Source organism: Schistocerca gregaria, chromosome 4 (assembly GCF_023897955.1).
Source record: "Schistocerca gregaria isolate iqSchGreg1 chromosome 4, iqSchGreg1.2, whole genome shotgun sequence".
Classification (NCBI taxonomy): domain Eukaryota; kingdom Metazoa; phylum Arthropoda; class Insecta; order Orthoptera; family Acrididae; genus Schistocerca; species Schistocerca gregaria.
In genome coordinates, this window is record NC_064923.1 from 14,055,758 (window position 1) to 14,082,477 (window position 26,720).

A 26,720-nucleotide genomic window follows, 5' to 3' on the forward strand; every position below is an offset into this window, starting at 1 on the left:
GCAAGTGGTGTTATTTGGAGAGCACTTCGTTTACGTGTCAGATGTGTAGCCAAGCAGTAATGGGTCGCCATAGCTGCAAATATTAGACGGTAATATGAAGTGTTGTCAGCTGAAGTCTGATGATCCAGACGACCGTAAGGATGAAGTACGCAAAAGTACCGCTAGGCCGCGCCTCTTTAGCTCAGTGGCAGAGCACTGGTCTAGTAAACCAGGGGTCGTGAGTTCGATCCTCACAGGAGGCAGACGAATTTTGGATATCAGTTGCGCGTCGTGGCCTTATAGCAAACAGTATCTGGGATGACTAACAATTAGCGAGAGGCGTTTTATTAAGAATTACTCTCAGATGTGATTAAGGCGAATGGCGCAGATAAAGCATTTGCCAAAGCGGTACAGCATAAGGTGGGATGGGACAGTCTGAAATATATTTTATAGATGTATTTCTCACATATCTCAGAGCCTTCCGCGGTTGTCGTCGTCGTCGTCGTCGTCGTCGTCGTCGTCGTCGTCGTCGTCGCCGCCGCCGCCACTTCTGCAGAAGTAGCAAATGGACATCGTAGCAAATGCGGCGAGGGACGCCCTGCCTTACATTTCCGAATGCACAAAGTGTGTGGTTTAGTTTCCCAGTCTATATTTGGTAGGTCTCGTAGCAGGTTGAATGTATCAAATGGGTGGGAAAGAGCAAGGGGCAGCGTCTGTGTAGAAGGAAAACACAACTCCTCAGTGGTGTGAGCGTTTTGAGATGAGTCGTATATAAGTTCCACTTGTTTGTCAGTGACCGTGTGGCCTAATGGATAAGGCGTCGGACTTCGTATCCGAAGATTGCGTGTTTGATTCCTCTCTCGGTCGTGTTTTTCCAGATCTGAAAAAGAAACATACCGTTTTAGTGTAGCACTTGAGCAGTACGAAACCGTGTGAATGTTGCTGTTGACCATTTTCTGCTTGGAGATGCTCTTCAGCTTAAAACACGCACAACAAGACCGGTGTTAACTAGCGAATTGGTTTGCATATTGCCGTCGCCGCGTGTTTTTGACTGGCACTTGCACATCTAAAATAACTTCGGAAAGTAACTCGTTCGGCTTATGAGTCACATCAAGTATGTGTGTTAATTTTGACGAAACTAGCTCTGCAGGTTGTCATGCAATTCTGTTACCTCTCAGAAATGATTATGAAATAAAAGTGAACTACGTGACGAGTGTGACGTTAGGAAAACATTAGGCAACATGGGGAGGTTCTGTATGGGACCAATCAACCCAAACGAGTACTGTGTGACGTGCTAACCGGCATATACTCACCGAGGCAGCGCGGCTAGCTCAGTCGGTAGAACATAAGGCTCTTAATCCCAGGGTCGTGGGTTCGAGCCCCACGTGGGGAGGAACGGTATTTTGTTCCTCTGCAGATGTAACTTACCGTTTTTCTGATTAACGTGATGTAATGGAAATAGCAACTTTAAACTTTGCCTACGTCTCCGTCAGTCGCTACGAAACTGTATTTGAAGGTGAAGGTGATTTTGTAGACATGTGTGAAAGACATGTTCTGAAATGCAAGTGGTGTTATTTGGAGAGCACTTCGTTTACGTGTCAGATGTGTAGCCAAGCAGTAATGGGTCGCCATAGCTGCAAATATTAGACGGTAATATGAAGTGTTGTCAGCTGAAGTCTGATGATCCAGACGACCGTAAGGATGAAGTACCCAAAAGTACCGCTAGGCCGCGCCTCTTTAGCTCAGTGGCAGAGCACTGGTCTAGCAATCCAGGGGTCGTGAGTTCGATCCTCACAGGAGGCAGACGAATTTTGGATATCAGTTGCGCGTCGTGGCCTTATAGCGAACAGTATCTGGGATGACTAACAATTAGCGAGAGGCGTTTTATTAAGAATTACTCTCAGATGTGATTAAGGCGAATGGCGCAGATAAAGCATTTGCCAAAGCGGTACAGCATAAGGTGGGATGGGACAGTCTGAAATATATTTTATAGATGTATTTCTCACATATCTCAGAGCCTTCCGCGGTTGTCGTCGTCGTCGTCGTCGTCGTCGTCGTCGTCGTCGTCGTCGTCGTCGTCGTCGTCGTCGTCGCCGCCGCCGCCACTTCTGCAGAAGTAGCAAATGGACATCGTAGCAAATGCGGCGAGGGACACCCTGCCTTACATTTCCGAATGCACAAAGTGTGTGGTTTAGTTTCCCAGTCTATATTTGGTAGGTCTCGTAGCAGGTTGAATGTATCAAATGGGTGGGAAAGAGCAAGGGGCAGCGTCTGTGTAGAACGAAAACACAACTCCTCAGTGGTGTGAGCGTTTTGAGATGAGTCGTATATAAGTTCCACTTGTTTGTCAGTGACCGTGTGGCCTAATGGATAAGGCGTCGGACTTCGTATCCGAAGATTGCGTGTTTGATTCCTCTCTCGGTCGTGTTTTTCCAGATCTGAAAAAGAAACATACCGTTTTAGTGTAGCACTTGAGCAGTACGAAACCGTGTGAATGTTGCTGTTGACCATTTTCTGCTTGGAGATGCTCTTCAGCTTAAAACACGCACAACAAGACCGGTGTTAACTAGCGAATTGGTTTGCATATTGCCGTCGCCGCGTGTTTTTGACTGGCACTTGCACATCTAAAATAACGTCGGAAAGTAACTCGTTCGGCTTATGAGTCACATCAAGTATGTGTGTTAATTTTGACGAAACTAGCTCTGCACGTTGTCATGCAATTCTGTTACCTCTCAGAAATGATTATGAAATAAAAGTGAACTACGTGACGAGTGTGACGTTAGGAAAACATTAGGCAACATGGGAAGGTTCTGTATGGGACCAATCAAACCAAACGAGTACTGTGTGACGTGCTAACCGGCATATACTCACCGAGGCAGCGCGGCTAGCTCAGTCGGTAGAACATAAGGCTCTTAATCCCAGGGTCGTGTGTTCGAGCCCCACGTGGGGAGAAACGGAATTTTGTTCCTCTGCAGATGTAACTTACCGTTCTTCTGATTAACGTGATGTAATGGAAATAGCAACTTTAAACTTTGCCTACGTCTCCGTCAGTCGCTACGAAACTGTATTTGAAGGTGAAGGTGATTTTGTAGACATGTGTGAAAGACATGTTCTGAAATGCAAGTGGTGTTATTTGGAGAGCACTTCGTTTACGTGTCAGATGTGTAGGCAAGCAGTAATGGGTCGCCATAGCTGCAAATATTAGACGGTAATATGAAGAGTTGTCAGCTGAAGTCTGATGATCCAGACGACCGTAAGGATGAAGTACGCAAAAGTACCGCTAGGCCGCGCCTCTTTAGCTCAGTGGCAGAGCACTGGTCTAGTAAACCAGGGGTCGTGAGTTCGATCCTCACAGGAGGCAGAAGAATTTTGGATATCAGTTGCGCGTCGTGGCCTTATAGCAAACAGTATCTGGGATGACTAACAATTAGCGAGAGGCGTTTTATTAAGAATTACTCTCAGATGTGATTAAGGCGAATGGCGCAGATAAAGCATTTGCCAAAGCGGTACAGCATAAGGTGGGATGGGACAGTCTGAAATATATTTTATAGATGTATTTCTCACATATCTCAGAGCCTTCCGCGGTTGTCGTCGTCGTCGTCGTCGTCGTCGTCGCCGCCACTTCTGCAGAAGTAGCAAATGGACATCGTAGCATATGCGGCGAGGGACGCCCTGCCTTACATTTCCGAATGCACAAAGTGTGTGGTTTAGTTTCCCAGTCTATATTTGGTAGGTCTCGTAGCAGGTTGAATGTATCAAATGGGTGGGAAAGAGCAAGGGGCAGCGTCTGTGTAGAACGAAAACACAACTCCTCATTGGTGTGAGCGTTTTGAGATGAGTCGTATATAAGTTACACTTGTTTGTCAGTGACCGTGTGGCCTAATGGATAAGGCGTCGGACTTCGTATCTGAAGATTGCGTGTTTGATTCCTCTCTCGGTCGTGTTTTTCCAGATCTGAAAAAGAAACATACCGTTTTAGTGTAGCACTTGAGCAGTACGAAACCGTGTGAATGTTGCTGTTGACCATTTTCTGCTTGGAGATGCTCTTCAGCTTAAAACACGCACAACAAGACCGGTGTTAACTAGCGAATTGGTTTGCATATTGCCGTCGCCGCGTGTTTTTGACTGGCACTTGCACATCTAAAATAACGTCGGAAAGTAACTCGTTCGGCTTATGAGTCACATCAAGTATGTGTGTTAATTTTGACGAAACTAGCTCTGCAGGTTGTCATGCAATTCTGTTACCTCTCAGAAATGATTATGAAATAAAAGTGAACTACGTGACGAGTGTGACGTTAGGAAAACATTAGGCAACATGGGGAGGTTCTGTATGGGACCAATCAACCCAAACGAGTACTGTGTGACGTGCTAACCGGCATATACTCACCGAGGCAGCGCGGCTAGCTCAGTCGGTAGAACATAAGGCTCTTAATCCCAGGGTCGTGGGTTCGAGCCCCACGTGGGGAGGAACTGTATTTTGTTCCTCTGCAGATGTAACTTACCGTTTTTCTGATTAACGTGATGTAATGGAAATAGCAACTTTAAACTTTGCCTACGTCTCCGTCAGTCGCTACGAAACTGTATTTGAAGGTGAAGGTGATTTTGTAGACATGTGTGAAAGACATGTTCTGAAATGCAAGTGGTGTTATTTGGAGAGCACTTCGTTTACGTGTCAGATGTGTAGCCAAGCAGTAATGGGTCGCCATAGCTGCAAATATTAGACGGTAATATGAAGTGTTGTCAGCTGAAGTCTGATGATCCAGACGACCGTAAGGATGAAGTACGCAAAAGTACCGCTAGGCCGCGCCTCTTTAGCTCAGTGGCAGAGCACTGGTCTAGTAAACCAGGGGTCGTGAGTTCGATCCTCACAGGAAGCAGACGAATTTTGGATATCAGTTGCGCGTCGTGGCCTTATAGCAAACAGTATCTGGGATGACTAACAATTAGCGAGAGGCGTTTTATTAAGAATTACTCTCAGATGTGATTAAGGCGAATGGCGCAGATAAAGCATTTGCCAAAGCGGTACAGCATAAGGTGGGATGGGACAGTCTGAAATATATTTTATAGATGTATTTCTCACATATCTCAGAGCCTTCCGCGGTTGTCGTCGTCGTCGTCGTCGTCGCCGCCGCCGCCACTTCTGCAGAAGTAGTAAATGGACATCGTAGCAAATGCGGCGAGGGACGCCCTGCCTTACATTTCCGAATGCACAAAGTGTGTGGTTTAGTTTCCCAGTCTATATTTGGTAGGTCTCGTAGCAGGTTGAATGTATCAAATGGGTGGGAAAGAGCAAGGGGCAGCGTCTGTGTAGAACGAAAACACAACTCCTCATTGGTGTGAGCGTTTTGAGATGAGTCGTATATAAGTTCCACTTGTTTGTCAGTGACCGTGTGGCCTAATGAATAAGGCGTCGGACTTCGTATCCGAAGATTGCGTGTTTGATTCCTCTCTCGGTCGTGTTTTTCCAGATCTGAAAAAGAAACATACCGTTTTAGTGTAGCACTTGAGCAGTACGAAACCGTGTGAATGTTGCTGTTGACCATTTTCTGCTTGGAGATGCTCTTCAGCTTAAAACACGCACAACAAGACCGGTGTTAACTAGCGAATTGGTTTGCATATTGCCGTCGCCGCGTGTTTTTGACTGGCACTTGCACATCTAAAATAACGTCGGAAAGTAACTCGTTCGGCTTATGAGTCACATCAAGTATGTGTGTTAATTTTGACGAAACTAGCTCTGCAGGTTGTCATGCAATTCTGTTACCTCTCAGAAATGATTATGAAATAAAAGTGAACTACGTGACGAGTGTGACGTTAGGAAAACATTAGGCAACATGGGGAGGTTCTGTATGGGACCAATCAACCCAAACGAGTACTGTGTGACGTGCTAACCGGCATATACTCACCGAGGCAGCGCGGCTAGCTCAGTCGGTAGAACATAAGGCTGTTAATCCCAGGGTCGTGGGTTCCAGCCCCACGTGGGGAGGAGCGGAATTTTGTTCCTCTGCAGATGTAACTTACCGTTTTTCTGATTAACGTGATGTAATGGAAATAGCAACTTTCAACTTTGCCTACGTCTCCGTCAGTCGCTACGAAACTGTATTTGAAGGTGAAGGTGATTTTGTAGACATGTGTGAAAGACATGTTCTGAAATGCAAGTGGTGTTATTTGGAGAGCACTTCGTTTACGTGTCAGATGTGTAGCCAAGCAGTAATGGGTCGCCATAGCTGCAAATATTAGACGGTAATATGAAGTGTTGTCAGCTGAAGTCTGATGATCCAGACGACCGTAAGGATGAAGTACGCAAAAGTACCGCTAGGCCGCGCCTCTTTAGCTCAGTGGCAGAGCACTGGTCTAGTAAACCAGGGGTCGTGAGTTCGATCCTCACAGGAGGCAGACGAATTTTGGATATCAGTTGCGCGTCGTGGCCTTATAGCAAACAGTATCTGGGATGACTAACAATTAGCGAGAGGCGTTTTATTAAGAATTACTCTCAGATGTGATTAAGGCGAATGGCGCAGATAAAGCATTTGCCAAAGCGGTACAGCATAAGGTGGGATGGGACAGTCTGAAATATATTTTATAGATGTATTTCTCACATATCTCAGAGCCTTCCGCGGTTGTCGTCGTCGTCGTCGTCGTCGTCGTCGTCGTCGTCGTCGTCGTCGTCGTCGCCGCCGCCGCCACTTCTGCAGAAGTAGCAAATGGACATCGTAGCAAATGCGGCGAGGGACGCCCTGCCTTACATTTCCGAATGCACAAAGTGTGTGGTTTAGTTTCCCAGTCTATATTTGGTAGGTCTCGTAGCAGGTTGAATGTATCAAATGGGTGGGAAAGAGCAAGGGGCAGCGTCTGTGTAGAACGAAAACACAACTCCTCAGTGGTGTGAGCGTTTTGAGATGAGTCGTATATAAGTTCCACTTGTTTGTCAGTGACCGTGTGGCCTAATGGATAAGGCGTCGGACTTCGTATCCGAAGATTGCGTGTTTGATTCCTCTCTCGGTCGTGTTTTTCCAGATCTGAAAAAGAAACATACCGTTTTAGTGTAGCACTTGAGCAGTACGAAACCGTGTGAATGTTGCTGTTGACCATTTTCTGCTTGGAGATGCTCTTCAGCTTAAAACACGCACAACAAGACCGGTGTTAACTAGCGAATTGGTTTGCATATTGCCGTCGCCGCGTGTTTTTGACTGGCACTTGCACATCTAAAATAACGTCGGAAAGTAACTCGTTCGGCTTATGAGTCACATCAAGTATGTGTGTTAATTTTGACGAAACTAGCTCTGCACGTTGTCATGCAATTCTGTTACCTCTCAGAAATGATTATGAAATAAAAGTGAACTACGTGACGAGTGTGACGTTAGGAAAACATTAGGCAACATGGGGAGGTTCTGTATGGGACCAATCAACCCAAACGAGTACTGTGTGACGTGCTAACCGGCATATACTCACCGAGGCAGCGCGGCTAGCTCAGTCGGTAGAACATAAGGCTCTTAATCCCAGGGTCGTGGGTTCGAGCCCCACGTGGGGAGGAACGGTATTTTGTTCCTCTGCAGATGTAACTTACCGTTTTTCTGATTAACGTGATGTAATGGAAATAGCAACTTTAAACTTTGCCTACGTCTCCGTCAGTCGCTACGAAACTGTATTTGAAGGTGAAGGTGATTTTGTAGACATGTGTGAAAGACATGTTCTGAAATGCAAGTGGTGTTATTTGGAGAGCACTTCGTTTACGTGTCAGATGTGTAGCCAAGCAGTAATGGGTCGCCATAGCTGCAAATATTAGACGGTAATATGAAGTGTTGTCAGCTGAAGTCTGATGATCCAGACGACCGTAAGGATGAAGTACGCAAAAGTACCGCTAGGCCGCGCCTCTTTAGCTCAGTGGCAGAGCACTGGTCTAGCAATCCAGGGGTCGTGAGTTCGATCCTCACAGGAGGCAGACGAATTTTGGATATCAGTTGCGCGTCGTGGCCTTATAGCGAACAGTATCTGGGATGACTAACAATTAGCGAGAGCCGTTTTATTAAGAATTACTCTCAGATGTGATTAAGGCGAATGGCGCAGATAAAGCATTTGCCAAAGCGGTACAGCATAAGGTGGGATGGGACAGTCTGAAATATATTTTATAGATGTATTTCTCACATATCTCAGAGCCTTCCGCGGTTGTCGTCGTCGTCGTCGTCGTCGTCGTCGTCGTCGCCGCCGCCGCCGCCGCCGCCGCCGCCACTTCTGCAGAAGTAGCAAATGGACATCGTAGCAAATGCGGCGAGGGACACCCTGCCTTACATTTCCGAATGCACAAAGTGTGTGGTTTAGTTTCCCAGTCTATATTTGGTAGGTCTCGTAGCAGGTTGAATGTATCAAATGGGTGGGAAAGAGCAAGGGGCAGCGTCTGTGTAGAACGAAAACACAACTCCTCAGTGGTGTGAGCGTTTTGAGATGAGTCGTATATAAGTTCCACTTGTTTGTCAGTGACCGTGTGGCCTAATGGATAAGGCGTCGGACTTCGTATCCGAAGATTGCGTGTTTGATTCCTCTCTCGGTCGTGTTTTTCCAGATCTGAAAAAGAAACATACCGTTTTAGTGTAGCACTTGAGCAGTACGAAACCGTGTGAATGTTGCTGTTGACCATTTTCTGCTTGGAGATGCTCTTCAGCTTAAAACACGCACAACAAGACCGGTGTTAACTAGCGAATTGGTTTGCATATTGCCGTCGCCGCGTGTTTTTGACTGGCACTTGCACATCTAAAATAACGTCGGAAAGTAACTCGTTCGGCTTATGAGTCACATCAAGTATGTGTGTTAATTTTGACGAAACTAGCTCTGCACGTTGTCATGCAATTCTGTTACCTCTCAGAAATGATTATGAAATAAAAGTGAACTACGTGACGAGTGTGACATTAGGAAAACATTAGGCAACATGGGAAGGTTCTGTATGGGACCAATCAAACCAAACGAGTACTGTGTGACGTGCTAACCGGCATATACTCACCGAGGCAGCGCGGCTAGCTCAGTCGGTAGAACATAAGGCTCTTAATCCCAGGGTCGTGTGTTAGAGGCCCACGTGGGGAGAAACGGAATTTTGTTCCTCTGCAGATGTAACTTACCGTTCTTCTGATTAACGTGATGTAATGGAAATAGCAACTTTAAACTTTGCCTACGTCTCCGTCAGTCGCTACGAAACTGTATTTGAAGGTGAAGGTGATTTTGTAGACATGTGTGAAAGACATGTTCTGAAATGCAAGTGGTGTTATTTGGAGAGCACTTCGTTTACGTGTCAGATGTGTAGGCAAGCAGTAATGGGTCGCCATAGCTGCAAATATTAGACGGTAATATGAAGAGTTGTCAGCTGAAGTCTGATGATCCAGACGACCGTAAGGATGAAGTACGCAAAAGTACCGCTAGGCCGCGCCTCTTTAGCTCAGTGGCAGAGCACTGGTCTAGTAAACCAGGGGTCGTGAGTTCGATCCTCACAGGAGGCAGACGAATTTTGGATATCAGTTGCGCGTCGTGGCCTTATAGCAAACAGTATCTGGGATGACTAACAATTAGCGAGAGGCGTTTTATTAAGAATTACTCTCAGATGTGATTAAGGCGAATGGCGCAGATAAAGCATTTGCCAAAGCGGTACAGCATAAGGTGGGATGGGACAGTCTGAAATATATTTTATAGATGTATTTCTCACATATCTCAGAGCCTTCCGCGGTTGTCGTCGTCGTCGTCGTCGTCGTCGTCGCCGCCACTTCTGCAGAAGTAGCAAATGGACATCGTAGCATATGCGGCGAGGGACGCCCTGCCTTACATTTCCGAATGCACAAAGTGTGTGGTTTAGTTTCCCAGTCTATATTTGGTAGGTCTCGTAGCAGGTTGAATGTATCAAATGGGTGGGAAAGAGCAAGGGGCAGCGTCTGTGTAGAACGAAAACACAACTCCTCATTGGTGTGAGCGTTTTGAGATGAGTCGTATATAAGTTACACTTGTTTGTCAGTGACCGTGTGGCCTAATGGATAAGGCGTCGGACTTCGTATCTGAAGATTGCGTGTTTGATTCCTCTCTCGGTCGTGTTTTTCCAGATCTGAAAAAGAAACATACCGTTTTAGTGTAGCACTTGAGCAGTACGAAACCGTGTGAATGTTGCTGTTGACCATTTTCTGCTTGGAGATGCTCTTCAGCTTAAAACACGCACAACAAGACCGGTGTTAACTAGCGAATTGGTTTGCATATTGCCGTCGCCGCGTGTTTTTGACTGGCACTTGCACATCTAAAATAACGTCGGAAAGTAACTCGTTCGGCTTATGAGTCACATCAAGTATGTGTGTTAATTTTGACGAAACTAGCTCTGCAGGTTGTCATGCAATTCTGTTACCTCTCAGAAATGATTATGAAATAAAAGTGAACTACGTGACGAGTGTGACGTTAGGAAAACATTAGGCAACATGGGGAGGTTCTGTATGGGACCAATCAACCCAAACGAGTACTGTGTGACGTGCTAACCGGCATATACTCACCGAGGCAGCGCGGCTAGCTCAGTCGGTAGAACATAAGGCTCTTAATCCCAGGGTCGTGGGTTCGAGCCCCACGTGGGGAGGAACTGTATTTTGTTCCTCTGCAGATGTAACTTACCGTTTTTCTGATTAACGTGATGTAATGGAAATAGCAACTTTAAACTTTGCCTACGTCTCCGTCAGTCGCTACGAAACTGTATTTGAAGGTGAAGGTGATTTTGTAGACATGTGTGAAAGACATGTTCTGAAATGCAAGTGGTGTTATTTGGAGAGCACTTCGTTTACGTGTCAGATGTGTAGCCAAGCAGTAATGGGTCGCCATAGCTGCAAATATTAGACGGTAATATGAAGTGTTGTCAGCTGAAGTCTGATGATCCAGACGACCGTAAGGATGAAGTACGCAAAAGTACCGCTAGGCCGCGCCTCTTTAGCTCAGTGGCAGAGCACTGGTCTAGCAATCCAGGGGTCGTGAGTTCGATCCTCACAGGAGGCAGACGAATTTTGGATATCAGTTGCGCGTCGTGGCCTTATAGCAAACAGTATCTGGGATGACTAACAATTAGCGAGAGGCGTTTTATTAAGAATTACTCTCAGATGTGATTAAGGCGAATGGCGCAGATAAAGCATTTGCCAAAGCGGTACAGCATAAGGTGGGATGGGACAGTCTGAAATATATTTTATAGATGTATTTCTCACATATCTCAGAGCCTTCCGCGGTTGTCGTCGTCGTCGTCGTCGTCGTCGTCGTCGTCGTCGTCGTCGTCGTCGCCGCCGCCACTTCTGCAGAAGTAGCAAATGGACATCGTAGCAAATGCGGCGAGGGACGCCCTGCCTTACATTTCCGAATGCACAAAGTGTGTGGTTTAGTTTCCCAGTCTATATTTGGTAGGTCTCGTAGCAGGTTGAATGTATCAAATGGGTGGGAAAGAGCAAGGGGCAGCGTCTGTGTAGAACGAAAACACAACTCCTCATTGGTGTGAGCGTTTTGAGATGAGTCGTATATAAGTTCCACTTGTTTGTCAGTGACCGTGTGGCCTAATGGATAAGGCGTCGGACTTCGTATCTGAAGATTGCGTGTTTGATTCCTCTCTCGGTCGTGTTTTTCCAGATATGAAAAAGAAACATACCATTTTAGTGTAGCACTTGAGCAGTACGAAACCGTGTGAATGTTGCTGTTGACCATTTTCTGCTTGGAGATGCTCTTCAGCTTAAAACACGCACAACAAGACCGGTGTTAACTAGCGAATTGGTTTGCATATTGCCGTCGCCGCGTGTTTTTGACTGGCACTTGCACATCTAAAATAACGTCGGAAAGTAACTCGTTCGGCTTATGAGTCACATCAAGTATGTGTGTTAATTTTGACGAAACTAGCTCTGCAGGTTGTCATGCAATTCTGTTACCTCTCAGAAATGATTATGAAATAAAAGTGAACTACGTGACGAGTGTGACGTTAGGAAAACATTAGGCAACATGGGGAGGTTCTGTATGGGACCAATCAACCCAAACGAGTACTGTGTGACGTGCTAACCGGCATATACTCACCGAGGCAGCGCGGCTAGCTCAGTCGGTAGAACATAAGGCTCTTAATCCCAGGGTCGTGGGTTCGAGCCCCACGTGGGGAGGAACGGAATTTTGTTCCTCTGCAGATGTAACTTACCGTTTTTCTGATTAACGTGATGTAATGGAAATAGCAACTTTAAACTTTGCCTACGTCTCGGTCAGTCGCTACGAAACTGTATTTGAAGGTGAAGGTGATTTTGTAGACATGTGTGAAAGACATGTTCTGAAATGCAAGTGGTGTTATTTGGAGAGCACTTCGTTTACGTGTCAGATGTGTAGCCAAGCAGTAATGGGTCGCCATAGCTGCAAATATTAGACGGTAATATGAAGTGTTGTCAGCTGAAGTCTGATGATCCAGACGACCGTAAGGATGAAGTACGCAAAAGTACTGCTAGGCCGCGCCTCTTTAGCTCAGTGGCAGAGCACTGGTCTAGTAAACCAGGGGTCGTGAGTTCGATCCTCACAGGAGGCAGACGAATTTTGGATATCAGTTGCGCGTCGTGGCCTTATAGCAAACAGTATCTGGGATGACTAACAATTAGCGAGAGGCGTTTTATTAAGAATTACTCTCAGATGTGATTAAGGCGAATGGCGCAGATAAAGCATTTGCCAAAGCGGTACAGCATAAGGTGGGATGGGACAGTCTGAAATATATTTTATAGATGTATTTCTCACATATCTCAGAGCCTTCCGCGGTTGTCGTCGTCGTCGTCGTCGCCGCCACTTCGGCAGAAGTAGCAAATGGACATCGTAGCAAAGTGTATGGTTTAGTTTCCTAGTCTATATTTGGTAGGTCTCGTAGCAGGTTGAATGTATCAAATGGGTGGGAAAGAGCAAGGGGCAGCGTCTGTGTAGAACGAAAACACAACTCCTCAGTGGTGTGAGCGTTTTGAGATGAGTCGTATATAAGTTCCACTTGTTTGTCAGTGACCGTGTGGCCTAATGGATAAGGCGTCGGACTTCGTATCCGAAGATTGCGTGTTTGATTCCTCTCTCGGTCGTGTTTTTCCAGATCTGAAAAAGAAACATACCGTTTTAGTGTAGCACTTGAGCAGTACGAAACCGTGTGAATGTTGCTGTTGACCATTTTCTGCTTGGAGATGCTCTTCAGCTTAAAACACGCACAACAAGACCGGTGTTAACTAGCGAATTGGTTTGCATATTGCCGTCGCCGCGTGTTTTTGACTGGCACTTGCACATCTAAAATCACGTCGGAAAGTAACTCGTTCGGCTTATGAGTCACATCAAGTATGTGTGTTAATTTTGACGAAACTAGCTCTGCAGGTTGTCATGCAATTCTGTTACCTCTCAGAAATGATTATGAAATAAAAGTGAACTACGTGACGAGTGTGACGTTAGGAAAACATTAGGCAACATGGGGAGGTTCTGTATGGGACCAATCAACCCAAACGAGTACTGTGTGACGTGCTAACCGGCATATACTCACCGAGGCAGCGCGGCTAGCTCAGTCGGTAGAACATAAGGCTCTTAATCCCAGGGTCGTGGGTTCGAGCCCCACGTGGGGAGGAACGGAATTTTGTTCCTCTGCAGATGTAACTTACCGTTTTTCTGATTAACGTGATGTAATGGAAATAGCAACTTTAAACTTTGCCTACGTCTCCGTCAGTCGCTACGAAACTGTATTTGAAGGTGAAGGTGATTTTGTAGACATGTGTGAAAGACATGTTCTGAAATGCAAGTGGTGTTATTTGGAGAGCACTTCCTTTACGTGTCAGATGTGTAGCCAAGCAGTAATGGGTCGCCATAGCTGCAAATATTAGACGGTAATATGAAGTGTTGTCAGCTGAAGTCTGATGATCCAGACGACCGTAAGGATGAAGTACGCAAAAGTACCGCTAGGCCGCGCCTCTTTAGCTCAGTGGCAGAGCACTAGTCTAGTAAACCAGGGGTCGTGAGTTCGATCCTCACAGGAGGCAGACGAATTTTGGATATCAGTTGCGCGTCGTGGCCTTATAGCAAACAGTGTCTGGGATGACTAACAATTAGCGAGAGGCGTTTTATTAAGAATTACTCTCAGATGTGATTAAGGCGAATGGCGCAGATAAAGCATTTGCCAAAGCGGTACAGCATAAGGTGGGATGGCACAGTCTGAAATATATTTTATAGATGTATTTCTCACATATCTCAGAGCCTTCCGCGGTTGTCGTCGTCGTCGTCGTCGTCGTCGTCGTCGTCGTCGTCGTCGTCGCCGCCACTTCTGCAGAAGTAGCAAATGGACATCGTAGCAAATGCGGCGAGGGACGCCCTGCCTTACATTTCCGAATGCACAAAGTGTGTGGTTTAGTTTCCCAGTCTATATATGGTAGGTCTCGTAGCAGGTTGAATGTATCAAATTGGTGGGAAAGAGCAAGGGGCAGCGTCTGTGTAGAACGAAAACACAACTCCTCAGTGGTGTGAGGGTTTTGAGATGAGTCGTATATAAGTTCCACTTGTTTGTCAGTGACCGTGTGGCCTAATGGATAAGGCGTCGGACTTCGTATCCGAAGATTGCGTGTTTGATTCCTCTCTCGGTCGTGTTTTTCCAGATCTGAAAAAGAAACATACCGTTTTAGTGTAGCACTTGAGCAGTACGAAACCGTGTGAATGTTGCTGTTGACCATTTTCTGCTTGGAGATGCTCTTCAGCTTAAAACACGCACAACAAGACCGGTGTTAACTAGCGAATTGGTTTGCATATTGCCGTCGCCGCGTGTTTTTGACTGGCACTTGCACATCTAAAATAACGTCGGAAAGTAACTCGTTCGGCTTATGAGTCACATCAAGTATGTGTGTTAATTTTGACGAAACTAGCTCTGCACGTTGTCATGCAATTCTGTTACCTCTCAGAAATGATTATGAAATAAAAGTGAACTACGTGACGAGTGTGACGTTAGGAAAACATTAGGCAACATGGGGAGGTTCTGTATGGGACCAATCAACCCAAACGAGTACTGTGTGACGTGCTAACCAGCACATACTCACCAAGGCAGCGCGGCTAGCTCAGTCGGTAGAACATAAGGCTCTTAATCCCAGGGTCGTGGGTTCGTTCCCCACGTGGGGAGGAACGGAATTTTGTTCCTCTGCAGATGTAACTTACCGTTTTTCTGATTAACGTGATGTAATGGAAATAGCAACTTTAAACTTTGCCTACGTCTCCGTCAGTCGCTACGAAACTGTATTTGAAGGTGAAGGTGATTTTGTAGACATGTGTGAAAGACATGTTCTGAAATGCAAGTGGTGTTATTTGGAGAGCACTTCGTTTACGTGTCAGATGTGTAGGCAAGCAGTAATGGGTCGCCATAGCTGCAAATATTAGACGGTAATATGAAGTGTTGTCAGCTGAAGTCTGATGATCCAGACGACCGTAAGGATGAAGTACGCATAAGTACCGCTAGGCCGCGCCTCTTTAGCTCAGTGCCAGAGCACTGGTCTAGTAAACCAGGGGTCGTGAGTTCGATCCTCACAGGAGGCAGACGAATTTTGGATATCAGTTGCGCGTCGTGGCCTTATAGCAAACAGTATCTGGGATGACTAACAATTAGCGAGAGGCGTTTTATTAAGAATTACTCTCAGATGTGATTAAGGCGAATGGCGCAGATAAAGCATTTGCCAAAGCGGTACAGCATAAGGTGGGATGGGACAGTCTGATATATATTTTATAGATGTATTTCTCACATATCTCAGAGCCTTCCGCGGTTGTCGTCGTCGTCGTCGTCGTCGTCGTCGTCGTCGCCGCCGCCGCCACTTCTGCAGAAGTAGCAAATGGACATCGTAGCAAATGCGGCGAGGGACGCCCTGCCTTACATTTCCGAATGCACAAAGTGTGTGGTTTAGTTTCCCAGTCTATATTTGGTAGGTCTCGTAGCAGGTTGAATGTATCAAATGGGTGGGAAAGAGCAAGGGGCAGCGTCTGTGTAGAACGAAAACACAACTCCTCATTGGTGTGAGCGTTTTGAGATGAGTCGTATATAAGTTACACTTGTTTGTCAGTGACCGTGTGGCCTAATGGATAAGGCGTCGGACTTCGTATCCGAAGATTGCGTGTTTTGATTCCTCTCTCGGTCGTGTTTTTCCAGATCTGAAAAAGAAACATACCGTTTTAGTGTAGCACTTGAGCAGTACGAAACCGTGTGAATGTTGCTGTTGACCATTTTCTGCTTGGAGATGCTCTTCAGCTTAAAACACGCACAACAAGACCGGTGTTAACTAGCGAATTGGTTTGCATATTGCCGTCGCCGCGTGTTTTTGACTGGCACTTGCACATCTAAAATAACGTCGGAAAGTAACTCGTTCGGCTTATGAGTCACATCAAGTATGTGTGTTAATTTTGACGAAACTAGCTCTGCAGGTTGTCATGCAATTCTGTTACCTCTCAGAAATGATTATGAAATAAAAGTGAACTACGTGACGAGTGTGACGTTAGGAAAACATTAGGCAACATGGGGAGGTTCTGTATGGGACCAATCAACCCAAACGAGTACTGTGTGACGTGCTAACCGGCATATACTCACCGAGGCAGCGCGGCTAGCTCAGTCGGTAGAACATAAGGCTGTTAATACCAGGGTCGTGGGTTCGAGCCCCACGTGGGGAGGAACGGAATTTTGTTCCTCTGCAGATGTAACTTACCGTTTTTCTGATTAACGTGATGTAATGGAAATAGCAACTTTAAACTTTGCCTACGTCTCCGTCAGTCGCTACGAACTGTATTTGAAGGTGAAGGTGATTTTGTAGACATGTGTGAAAGACATGTTCTGAAATGCAAGTGGTGTTATTTGGAGAGCACTTCCTTTACGTGTCAGATGTGTAGGCAAGCAGTAATGGGTCGCCATAGCTGCAAATATTAGACGGTAATATGAAGTGTTGTCAGCTGAAGTCTGATGATCCAGACGACCGTAAGGATGAAGTACGCAAAAGTACCGCTAGGCCGCGCCTCTTTAGCTCAGTGGCAGAGCACTGGTCTAGTAAACCAGGGGTCGTGAGTTCGATCCTCACAGGAGGCAGACGAATTTTGGATATCAGTTGCGAGTCGTGGCCTTATAGCAAACAGTATCTGGGATGACTAACAATTAGCGAGAGGCGTTTTATTAAGAATTACTCTCAGATGTGATTAAGGCGAATGGCGCAGATAAAGCATTTGCCAAAGCGGTACAGCATAAGGTGGGATGGGACAGTCTGAAATATATTTTATAGATGTATTTCTCACATATCTCAGAGCCTTCCGTGGTTGTCGTCGTCGTCGTCGTCGTCGTCGTCGTCGTCGTCGTCGCCGCCACTTCTGCAGAAGTAGCAAATGGACATCGTAGCAAATGCGGCGAGGGACGCCCTGCCTTACATTTCCGAATGCACAAAGTGTGTGGTTTAGTTTCCCAGTCTATATTTGGTAGGTCTCGTAGCAGGTTGAATGTATCAAATGGGTGGGAAAGAGCAAGGGGCAGCGTCTGTGTAGAACGAAAACACAACTCCTCATTGGTGTGAGCGTTTTGAGATGAGTCGTATATAAGTTACACTTGTTTGTCAGTGACCGTGTGGCCTAATGGATAAGGCGTCGTACTTCGTATCCGAAGATTGCGTGTTTGATTCCTCTCTCGGTCGTGTTTTTCCAGATCTGAAAAAGAAACATACCGTTTTAGTGTAGCACTTGAGCAGTACGAAACCGTGTGAATGTTGCTGTTGACCATTTTCTGCTTGGAGATGCTCTTCAGCTTAAAACACGCACAACAAGACCGGTGTTAACTAGCGAATTGGTTTGCATATTGCCGTCGCCGCGTGTTTTTGACTGGCACTTGCACATCTAAAATAACGTCGGAAAGTAACTCGTTCGGCTTATGAGTCACATCAAGTATGTGTGTTAATTTTGACGAAACTAGCTCTGCAGGTTGTCATGCAATTCTGTTACCTCTCAGAAATGATTATGAAATAAAAGTGAACTACGTGACGAGTGTGACGTTAGGAAAACATTAGGCAACATGGGGAGGTTCTGTATGGGACCAATCAACCCAAACGAGTACTGTGTGACGTGCTAACTGGCATGTACTCACCGAGGCAGCGCGGCTAGCTCAGTCGGTAGAACATAAGGCTGTTAATCCCAGGGTCGTGGGTTCGAGCCCCAGGTGGGGAGGAACGGAATTTTGTTCCTCTGCAGATGTAACTTACCGTTTTTCTGATTAACGTGATGTAATGTAAATAGCAACTTTAAACTTTGCCTACATCTCCGTCAGTCGCTACGAAACTGTATTTGAAGGTGAAGGTGATTTTGTAGACATATGTGAAAGACATGTTCTGAAATGCAAGTGGTGTTATTTGGAGAGCAATTCCTTTACGTGTCAGATGTGTAGCCAAGCAGTAATGGGTCGCCATAGCTGCAAATATTAGACGGTAATATGAAGTGTTGTCAGCTGAAGTCTGATGATCCAGACGACCGTAAGGATGAAGTACGCAAAAGTACCGCTAGGCCGCGCCTCTTTAGCTCAGTGCCAGAGCACTGGTCTAGTAAACCCGGGGTCGTGAGTTCGATCCTCACAGGAGGCAGACGAATTTTGGATATCAGTTGCGCGTCGTGGCCTTATAGCAAACAGTATCTGGGATGACTAACAATTAGCGAGAGGCGTTTTATTAAGAATTACTCTCAGATGTGATTAAGGCGAATGGCGCAGATAAAGCATTTGCCAAAGCGGTACAGCATAAGGTGGGATGGGACAGTCTGAAATATATTTTATAGATGTATTTCTCACATATCTCAGAGCCTTCCGCGGTTGTCGTCGTCGTCGTCGTCGTCGTCGTCGTCGCCGCCGCCGCCGCCGCCGCCGCCACTTCTGCAGAAGTAGCAAATGGACATCGTAGCAAATGCGGCGAGGGACGCCCTGCCTTACCTTTCCGAATGCACAAAGTGTGTGGTTTAGTTTCCCAGTCTATATTTGGTAGGTCTCGTAGCAGGTTGAATGTATCAAATGGGTGGGAAAGAGCAAGGGGCAGCGTCTGTGTAGAACGAAAACACAACTCCTCAGTGGTGTGAGCGTTTTGAGATGAGTCGTATATAAGTTCCACTTGTTTGTCAGTGACCGTGTGGCCTAATGGATAAGGCGTCGGACTTCGTATCCGAAGATTGCGTGTTTGATTCCTCTCTCGGTCGTGTTTTTCCAGATCTGAAAAAGAAACATACCGTTTTAGTGTAGCACTTGAGCAGTACGAAACCGTGTGAATGTTGCTGTTGACCATTTTCTGCTTGGAGATGCTCTTGAGCTTAAAACACGCACAACAAGACCGGTGTTAACTAGCGAATTGGTTTGCATATTGCCGTCGCCGCGTGTTTTTGACTGGCACTTGCACATCTAAAATAACGTCGGAAAGTAACTCGTTCGGCTTATGAGTCACATCAAGTATGTGTGTTAATTTTGACGAAACTAGCTCTGCAGGTTGTCATGCAATTCTGTTACCTCTCAGAAATGATTATGAAATAAAAGTGAACTACGTGACGAGTGTGACGTTAGGAAAACATTAGGCAACATGGGGAGGTTCTGTATGGGACCAATCAACCCAAACGAGTACTGTGTGACGTGCTAACCGGCATATACTCACCGAGGCAGCGCGGCTAGCTCAGTCGGTAGAACATAAGGCTGTTAATCCCAGGGTCGTGGGTTCGAGCCCCACGTGGGGAGGAACGGAATTTTGTTCCTCTGCAGATGTAACTTACCGTTTTTCTGATTAACGTGATGTAATGGAAATAGCAACTTTAAACTTTGCCTACGTCTCCGTCAGTCGCTACGAACTGTATTTGAAGGTGAAGGTGATTTTGTAGACATGTGTGAAAGACATGTTCTGAAATGCAAGTGGTGTTATTTGGAGAGCACTTCCTTTACGTGTCAGATGTGTAGGCAAGCAGTAATGGGTCGCCATAGCTGCAAATATTAGACGGTAATATGAAGTGTTGTCAGCTGAAGTCTGATGATCCAGACGACCGTAAGGATGAAGTACGCAAAAGTACCGCTAGGCCGCGCCTCTTTAGCTCAGTGGCAGAGCACTGGTCTAGTAAACCAGGGGTCGTGAGTTCGATCCTCACAGGAGGCAGACGAATTTTGGATATCAGTTGCGCGTCGTGGCCTTATAGCAAACAGTATCTGGGATGACTAACAATTAGCGAGAGGCGTTTTATTAAGAATTACTCTCAGATGTGATTAAGGCGAATGGCGCAGATAAAGCATTTGCCAAAGCGGTACAGCATAAGGTGGGATGGGACAGTCTGAAATATATTTTATAGATGTATTTCTCACATATCTCAGAGCCTTCCGTGGTTGTCGTCGTCGTCGTCGTCGTCGTCGTCGTCGTCGTCGTCGCCGCCACTTCTGCAGAAGTAGCAAATGGACATCGTAGCAAATGCGGCGAGGGACGCCCTGCCTTACATTTCCGAATGCACAAAGTGTGTGGTTTAGTTTCCCAGTCTATATTTGGTAGGTCTCGTAGCAGGTTGAATGTATCAAATGGGTGGGAAAGAGCAAGGGGCAGCGTCTGTGTAGAACGAAAACACAACTCCTCATTGGTGTGAGCGTTTTGAGATGAGTCGTATATAAGTTACACTTGTTTGTCAGTGACCGTGTGGCCTAATGGATAAGGCGTCGTACTTCGTATCCGAAGATTGCGTGTTTGATTCCTCTCTCGGTCGTGTTTTTCCAGATCTGAAAAAGAAACATACCGTTTTAGTGTAGCACTTGAGCAGTACGAAACCGTGTGAATGTTGCTGTTGACCATTTTCTGCTTGGAGATGCTCTTCAGCTTAAAACACGCACAACAAGACCGGTGTTAACTAGCGAATTGGTTTGCATATTGCCGTCGCCGCGTGTTTTTGACTGGCACTTGCACATCTAAAATAACGTCGGAAAGTAACTCGTTCGGCTTATGAGTCACATCAAGTATGTGTGTTAATTTTGACGAAACTAGCTCTGCAGGTTGTCATGCAATTCTGTTACCTCTCAGAAATGATTATGAAATAAAAGTGAACTACGTGACGAGTGTGACGTTAGGAAAACATTAGGCAACATGGGGAGGTTCTGTATGGGACCAATCAACCCAAACGAGTACTGTGTGACGTGCTAACTGGCATGTACTCACCGAGGCAGCGCGGCTAGCTCAGTCGGTAGAACATAAGGCTGTTAATCCCAGGGTCGTGGGTTCGAGCCCCACGTGGGGAGGAACGGAATTTTGTTCCTCTGCAGATGTAACTTACCGTTTTTCTGATTAACGTGATGTAATGTAAATAGCAACTTTAAACTTTGCCTACATCTCCGTCAGTCGCTACGAAACTGTATTTGAAGGTGAAGGTGATTTTGTAGACATATGTGAAAGACATGTTCTGAAATGCAAGTGGTGTTATTTGGAGAGCAATTCCTTTACGTGTCAGATGTGTAGCCAAGCAGTAATGGGTCGCCATAGCTGCAAATATTAGACGGTAATATGAAGTGTTGTCAGCTGAAGTCTGATGATCCAGACGACCGTAAGGATGAAGTACGCAAAAGTACCGCTAGGCCGCGCCTCTTTAGCTCAGTGCCAGAGCACTGGTCTAGTAAACCCGGGGTCGTGAGTTCGATCCTCACAGGAGGCAGACGAATTTTGGATATCAGTTGCGCGTCGTGGCCTTATAGCAAACAGTATCTGGGATGACTAACAATTAGCGAGAGGCGTTTTATTAAGAATTACTCTCAGATGTGATTAAGGCGAATGGCGCAGATAAAGCATTTGCCAAAGCGGTACAGCATAAGGTGGGATGGGACAGTCTGAAATATATTTTATAGATGTATTTCTCACATATCTCAGAGCCTTCCGCGGTTGTCGTCGTCGTCGTCGTCGTCGTCGTCGCCGCCGCCGCCGCCACTTCTGCAGAAGTAGCAAATGGACATCGTAGCAAATGCGGCGAGGGACGCCCTGCCTTACCTTTCCGAATGCACAAAGTGTGTGGTTTAGTTTCCCAGTCTATATTTGGTAGGTCTCGTAGCAGGTTGAATGTATCAAATGGGTGGGAAAGAGCAAGGGGCAGCGTCTGTGTAGAACGAAAACACAACTCCTCAGTGGTGTGAGCGTTTTGAGATGAGTCGTATATAAGTTCCACTTGTTTGTCAGTGACCGTGTGGCCTAATGGATAAGGCGTCGGACTTCGTATCCGAAGATTGCGTGTTTGATTCCTCTCTCGGTCGTGTTTTTCCAGATCTGAAAAAGAAACATACCGTTTTAGTGTAGCACTTGAGCAGTACGAAACCGTGTGAATGTTGCTGTTGACCATTTTCTGCTTGGAGATGCTCTTCAGCTTAAAACACGCACAACAAGACCGGTGTTAACTAGCGAATTGGTTTGCATATTGCCGTCGCCGCGTGTTTTTGACTGGCACTTGCACATCTAAAATAACGTCGGAAAGTAACTCGTTCGGCTTATGAGTCACATCAAGTATGTGTGTTAATTTTGACGAAACTAGCTCTGCAGGTTGTCATGCAATTCTGTTACCTCTCAGAAATGATTATGAAATAAAAGTGAACTACGTGACGAGTGTGACGTTAGGAAAACATTAGGCAACATGGGGAGGTTCTGTATGGGACCAATCAACCCAAACGAGTACTGTGTGACGTGCTAACCGGCATATACTCACCGAGGCAGCGCGGCTAGCTCAGTCGGTAGAACATAAGGCTGTTAATCCCAGGGTCGTGGGTTCGAGCCCCACGTGGGGAGGAACGGAATTTTGTTCCTCTGCAGATGTAACTTACCGTTTTTCTGATTAACGTGATGTAATGGAAATAGCAACTTTAAACTTTGCCTACGTCTCCGTCAGTCGCTACGAACTGTATTTGAAGGTGAAGGTGATTTTGTAGACATGTGTGAAAGACATGTTCTGAAATGCAAGTGGTGTTATTTGGAGAGCACTTCCTTTACGTGTCAGATGTGTAGGCAAGCAGTAATGGGTCGCCATAGCTGCAAATATTAGACGGTAATATGAAGTGTTGTCAGCTGAAGTCTGATGATCCAGACGACCGTAAGGATGAAGTACGCAAAAGTACCGCTAGGCCGCGCCTCTTTAGCTCAGTGGCAGAGCACTGGTCTAGTAAACCAGGGGTCGTGAGTTCGATCCTCACAGGAGGCAGACGAATTTTGGATATCAGTTGCGCGTCGTGGCCTTATAGCAAACAGTATCTGGGATGACTAACAATTAGCGAGAGGCGTTTTATTAAGAATTACTCTCAGATGTGATTAAGGCGAATGGCGCAGATAAAGCATTTGCCAAAGCGGTACAGCATAAGGTGGGATGGCACAGTCTGAAATATATTTTATAGATGTATTTCTCACATATCTCAGAGCCTTCCGTGGTTGTCGTCGTCGTCGTCGTCGTCGTCGTCGTCGTCGTCGTCGCCACTTCTGCAGAAGTAGCAAATGGACATCGTAGCAAATGCGGCGAGGGACGCCCTGCCTTACATTTCCGAATGCACAAAGTGTGTGGTTTAGTTTCCCAGTCTATATTTGGTAGGTCTCGTAGCAGGTTGAATGTATCAAATGGGTGGGAAAGAGCAAGGGGCAGCGTCTGTGTAGAACGAAAACACAACTCCTCATTGGTGTGAGCGTTTTGAGATGAGTCGTATATAAGTTACACTTGTTTGTCAGTGACCGTGTGGCGTAATGGATAAGGCGTCGTACTTCGTATCCGAAGATTGCGTGTTTGATTCCTCTCTCGGTCGTGTTTTTCCAGATCTGAAAAAGAAACATACCGTTTTAGTGTAGCACTTGAGCAGTACGAAACCGTGTGAATGTTGCTGTTGACCATTTTCTGCTTGGAGATGCTCTTGAGCTTAAAACACGCACAACAAGACCGGTGTTAACTAGCGAATTGGTTTGCATATTGCCGTCGCCGCGTGTTTTTGACTGGCACTTGCACATCTAAAATAACGTCGGAAAGTAACTCGTTCGGCTTATGAGTCACATCAAGTATGTGTGTTAATTTTGACGAAACTAGCTCTGCAGGTTGTCATGCAATTCTGTTACCTCTCAGAAATGATTATGAAATAAAAGTGAACTACGTGACGAGTGTGACGTTAGGAAAACATTAGGCAACATGGGGAGGTTCTGTATGGGACCAATCAACCCAAACGAGTACTGTGTGACGTGCTAACCGGCATATACTCACCGAGGCAGCGCGGCTAGCTCAGTCGGTAGAACATAAGGCTGTTAATCCCAGGGTCGTGGGTTCGAGCCCCACGTGGGGAGGAACGGAATTTTGTTCCTCTGCAGATGTAACTTACCGTTTTTCTGATTAACGTGATGTAATGGAAATAGCAACTTTAAACTTTGCCTACGTCTCCGTCAGTCGCTACGAACTGTATTTGAAGGTGAAGGTGATTTTGTAGACATGTGTGAAAGACATGTTCTGAAATGCAAGTGGTGTTATTTGGAGAGCACTTCCTTTACGTGTCAGATGTGTAGGCAAGCAGTAATGGGTCGCCATAGCTGCAAATATTAGACGGTAATATGAAGTGTTGTCAGCTGAAGTCTGATGATCCAGACGACCGTAAGGATGAAGTACGCAAAAGTACCGCTAGGCCGCGCCTCTTTAGCTCAGTGGCAGAGCACTGGTCTAGTAAACCAGGGGTCGTGAGTTCGATCCTCACAGGAGGCAGACGAATTTTGGATATCAGTTGCGCGTCGTGGCCTTATAGCAAACAGTATCTGGGATGACTAACAATTAGCGAGAGGCGTTTTATTAAGAATTACTCTCAGATGTGATTAAGGCGAATGGCGCAGATAAAGCATTTGCCAAAGCGGTACAGCATAAGGTGGGATGGCACAGTCTGAAATATATTTTATAGATGTATTTCTCACATATCTCAGAGCCTTCCGTGGTTGTCGTCGTCGTCGTCGTCGTCGTCGTCGCCACTTCTGCAGAAGTAGCAAATGGACATCGTAGCAAATGCGGCGAGGGACGCCCTGCCTTACATTTCCGAATGCACAAAGTGTGTGGTTTAGTTTCCCAGTCTATATTTGGTAGGTCTCGTAGCAGGTTGAATGTATCAAATGGGTGGGAAAGAGCAAGGGGCAGCGTCTGTGTAGAACGAAAACACAACTCCTCAGTGGTGTGAGCGTTTTGAGATGAGTCGTATATAAGTTCCACTTGTTTGTCAGTGACCGTGTGGCCTAATGGATAAGGCGTCGGACTTCGTATCCGAAGATTGCGTGTTTGATTCCTCTCTCGGTCGTGTTTTTCCAGATCTGAAAAAGAAACATACCGTTTTAGTGTAGCACTTGAGCAGTACGAAACCGTGTGAATGTTGCTGTTGACCATTTTCTGCTTGGAGATGCTCTTGAGCTTAAAACACGCACAACAAGACCGGTGTTAACTAGCGAATTGGTTTGCATATTGCCGTCGCCGCGTGTTTTTGACTGGCACTTGCACATCTAAAATAACGTCGGAAAGTAACTCGTTCGGCTTATGAGTCACATCAAGTATGTGTGTTAATTTTGACGAAACTAGCTCTGCAGGTTGTCATGCAATTCTGTTACCTCTCAGAAATGATTATGAAATAAAAGTGAACTACGTGACGAGTGTGACGTTAGGAAAACATTAGGCAACATGGGGAGGTTCTGTATGGGACCAATCAACCCAAACGAGTACTGTGTGACGTGCTAACCGGCATATACTCACCGAGGCAGCGCGGCTAGCTCAGTCGGTAGAACATAAGGCTGTTAATCCCAGGGTCGTGGGTTCGAGCCCCACGTGGGGAGGAACGGAATTTTGTTCCTCTGCAGATGTAACTTACCGTTTTTCTGATTAACGTGATGTAATGGAAATAGCAACTTTAAACTTTGCCTACGTCTCCGTCAGTCGCTACGAAACTGTATTTGAAGGTGAAGGTGATTTTGTAGACATGTGTGAAAGACATGTTCTGAAATGCAAGTGGTGTTATTTGGAGAGCACTTCCTTTACGTGTCAGATGTGTAGGCAAGCAGTAATGGGTCGCCATAGCTGCAAATACTAGACGGTAATATGAAGTGTTGTCAGCTGAAGTCTGATGATCCAGACGACCGTAAGGATAAAGTACGCAAAAGTACCGCTAGGCCGCGCCTATTTAGCTCAGTGGCAGAGCACTGGTCTAGTAAACCAGGGGTCGTGAGTTCTATCCTCACCGGAGGCAGACGAATTTTGGATATCAGTTGCGCGTCGTGGCCTTATAGCAAACAGTATCTGGGATGACTAACAATTAGCGAGAGGCGTTTTATTAAGAATTACTCTCAGATGTGATTAAGGCGAATGGCGCAGATAAAGCATTTGCCAAAGCGGTACAGCATAAGGTGGGATGGGACAGTCTGAAATGTATTTGATAGATGTATTTCTCACATATCTCAGAGCCTTCCGCGGTTGTCGTCGTCGTCGTCGTCGTCGTCGTCGTCGTCGTCGTCGTCGCCGCCACTTCTGCAGAAGTAGCAAATGGACATCGTAGCAAATGCGGCGAGGGACGCCCTGCCTTACATTTCCGAATGCACAAAGTGTGTGGTTTAGTTTCCCAGTCTATATTTGGTAGGTCTCGTAGCAGGTTGAATGTATCAAATGGGTGGGAAAGAGCAAGGGGCAGCGTCTGTGTAGAACGAAAACACAACTCCTCAGTGGTGTGAGCGTTTTGAGATGAGTCGTATATAAGTTCCACTTGTTTGTCAGTG

At 46.1% G+C, this 26,720-nt stretch overlaps 17 non-coding genes across 17 annotated transcripts; all 17 read left to right on the forward strand.

The window, feature by feature from the left end:
• The first annotated feature begins 170 nt into the window (after nucleotides 1-170).
• Trnat-agu (transfer RNA threonine (anticodon AGU)) lies at nucleotides 171-242 on the forward strand. The gene has a single exon. It is a non-coding gene; the product is annotated as a tRNA-Thr (tRNA).
• A 1,468-nt stretch (nucleotides 243-1,710) lies between these two features.
• Nucleotides 1,711-1,782, forward strand: Trnaa-agc (transfer RNA alanine (anticodon AGC)). The gene has a single exon. It is a non-coding gene; the product is annotated as a tRNA-Ala (tRNA).
• Nucleotides 1,783-3,268: 1,486 nt separating this feature from the next.
• Trnat-agu (transfer RNA threonine (anticodon AGU)) lies at nucleotides 3,269-3,340 on the forward strand. Its single transcript has one exon. It is a non-coding gene; the product is annotated as a tRNA-Thr (tRNA).
• Nucleotides 3,341-4,784: 1,444 nt separating this feature from the next.
• On the forward strand, nucleotides 4,785-4,856 carry Trnat-agu (transfer RNA threonine (anticodon AGU)). The gene has a single exon. It is a non-coding gene; the product is annotated as a tRNA-Thr (tRNA).
• Nucleotides 4,857-6,300: 1,444 nt separating this feature from the next.
• Nucleotides 6,301-6,372, forward strand: Trnat-agu (transfer RNA threonine (anticodon AGU)). The gene has a single exon. It is a non-coding gene; the product is annotated as a tRNA-Thr (tRNA).
• A 1,474-nt stretch (nucleotides 6,373-7,846) lies between these two features.
• Nucleotides 7,847-7,918, forward strand: Trnaa-agc (transfer RNA alanine (anticodon AGC)). Its single transcript has one exon. It is a non-coding gene; the product is annotated as a tRNA-Ala (tRNA).
• Nucleotides 7,919-9,389: 1,471 nt separating this feature from the next.
• Nucleotides 9,390-9,461, forward strand: Trnat-agu (transfer RNA threonine (anticodon AGU)). The gene has a single exon. It is a non-coding gene; the product is annotated as a tRNA-Thr (tRNA).
• Nucleotides 9,462-10,905: 1,444 nt separating this feature from the next.
• Nucleotides 10,906-10,977, forward strand: Trnaa-agc (transfer RNA alanine (anticodon AGC)). Its single transcript has one exon. It is a non-coding gene; the product is annotated as a tRNA-Ala (tRNA).
• A 1,468-nt stretch (nucleotides 10,978-12,445) lies between these two features.
• Trnat-agu (transfer RNA threonine (anticodon AGU)) lies at nucleotides 12,446-12,517 on the forward strand. The gene has a single exon. It is a non-coding gene; the product is annotated as a tRNA-Thr (tRNA).
• A 1,393-nt stretch (nucleotides 12,518-13,910) lies between these two features.
• Nucleotides 13,911-13,982, forward strand: Trnat-agu (transfer RNA threonine (anticodon AGU)). Its single transcript has one exon. It is a non-coding gene; the product is annotated as a tRNA-Thr (tRNA).
• Nucleotides 13,983-15,444: 1,462 nt separating this feature from the next.
• Nucleotides 15,445-15,516, forward strand: Trnat-agu (transfer RNA threonine (anticodon AGU)). Its single transcript has one exon. It is a non-coding gene; the product is annotated as a tRNA-Thr (tRNA).
• A 1,456-nt stretch (nucleotides 15,517-16,972) lies between these two features.
• Nucleotides 16,973-17,044, forward strand: Trnat-agu (transfer RNA threonine (anticodon AGU)). The gene has a single exon. It is a non-coding gene; the product is annotated as a tRNA-Thr (tRNA).
• A 1,456-nt stretch (nucleotides 17,045-18,500) lies between these two features.
• Nucleotides 18,501-18,572, forward strand: Trnat-agu (transfer RNA threonine (anticodon AGU)). The gene has a single exon. It is a non-coding gene; the product is annotated as a tRNA-Thr (tRNA).
• A 1,464-nt stretch (nucleotides 18,573-20,036) lies between these two features.
• Nucleotides 20,037-20,108, forward strand: Trnat-agu (transfer RNA threonine (anticodon AGU)). Its single transcript has one exon. It is a non-coding gene; the product is annotated as a tRNA-Thr (tRNA).
• Nucleotides 20,109-21,564: 1,456 nt separating this feature from the next.
• On the forward strand, nucleotides 21,565-21,636 carry Trnat-agu (transfer RNA threonine (anticodon AGU)). The gene has a single exon. It is a non-coding gene; the product is annotated as a tRNA-Thr (tRNA).
• A 1,452-nt stretch (nucleotides 21,637-23,088) lies between these two features.
• Nucleotides 23,089-23,160, forward strand: Trnat-agu (transfer RNA threonine (anticodon AGU)). Its single transcript has one exon. It is a non-coding gene; the product is annotated as a tRNA-Thr (tRNA).
• Nucleotides 23,161-24,612: 1,452 nt separating this feature from the next.
• Nucleotides 24,613-24,684, forward strand: Trnat-agu (transfer RNA threonine (anticodon AGU)). Its single transcript has one exon. It is a non-coding gene; the product is annotated as a tRNA-Thr (tRNA).
• The last annotated feature ends 2,036 nt before the right edge of the window (nucleotides 24,685-26,720 follow it).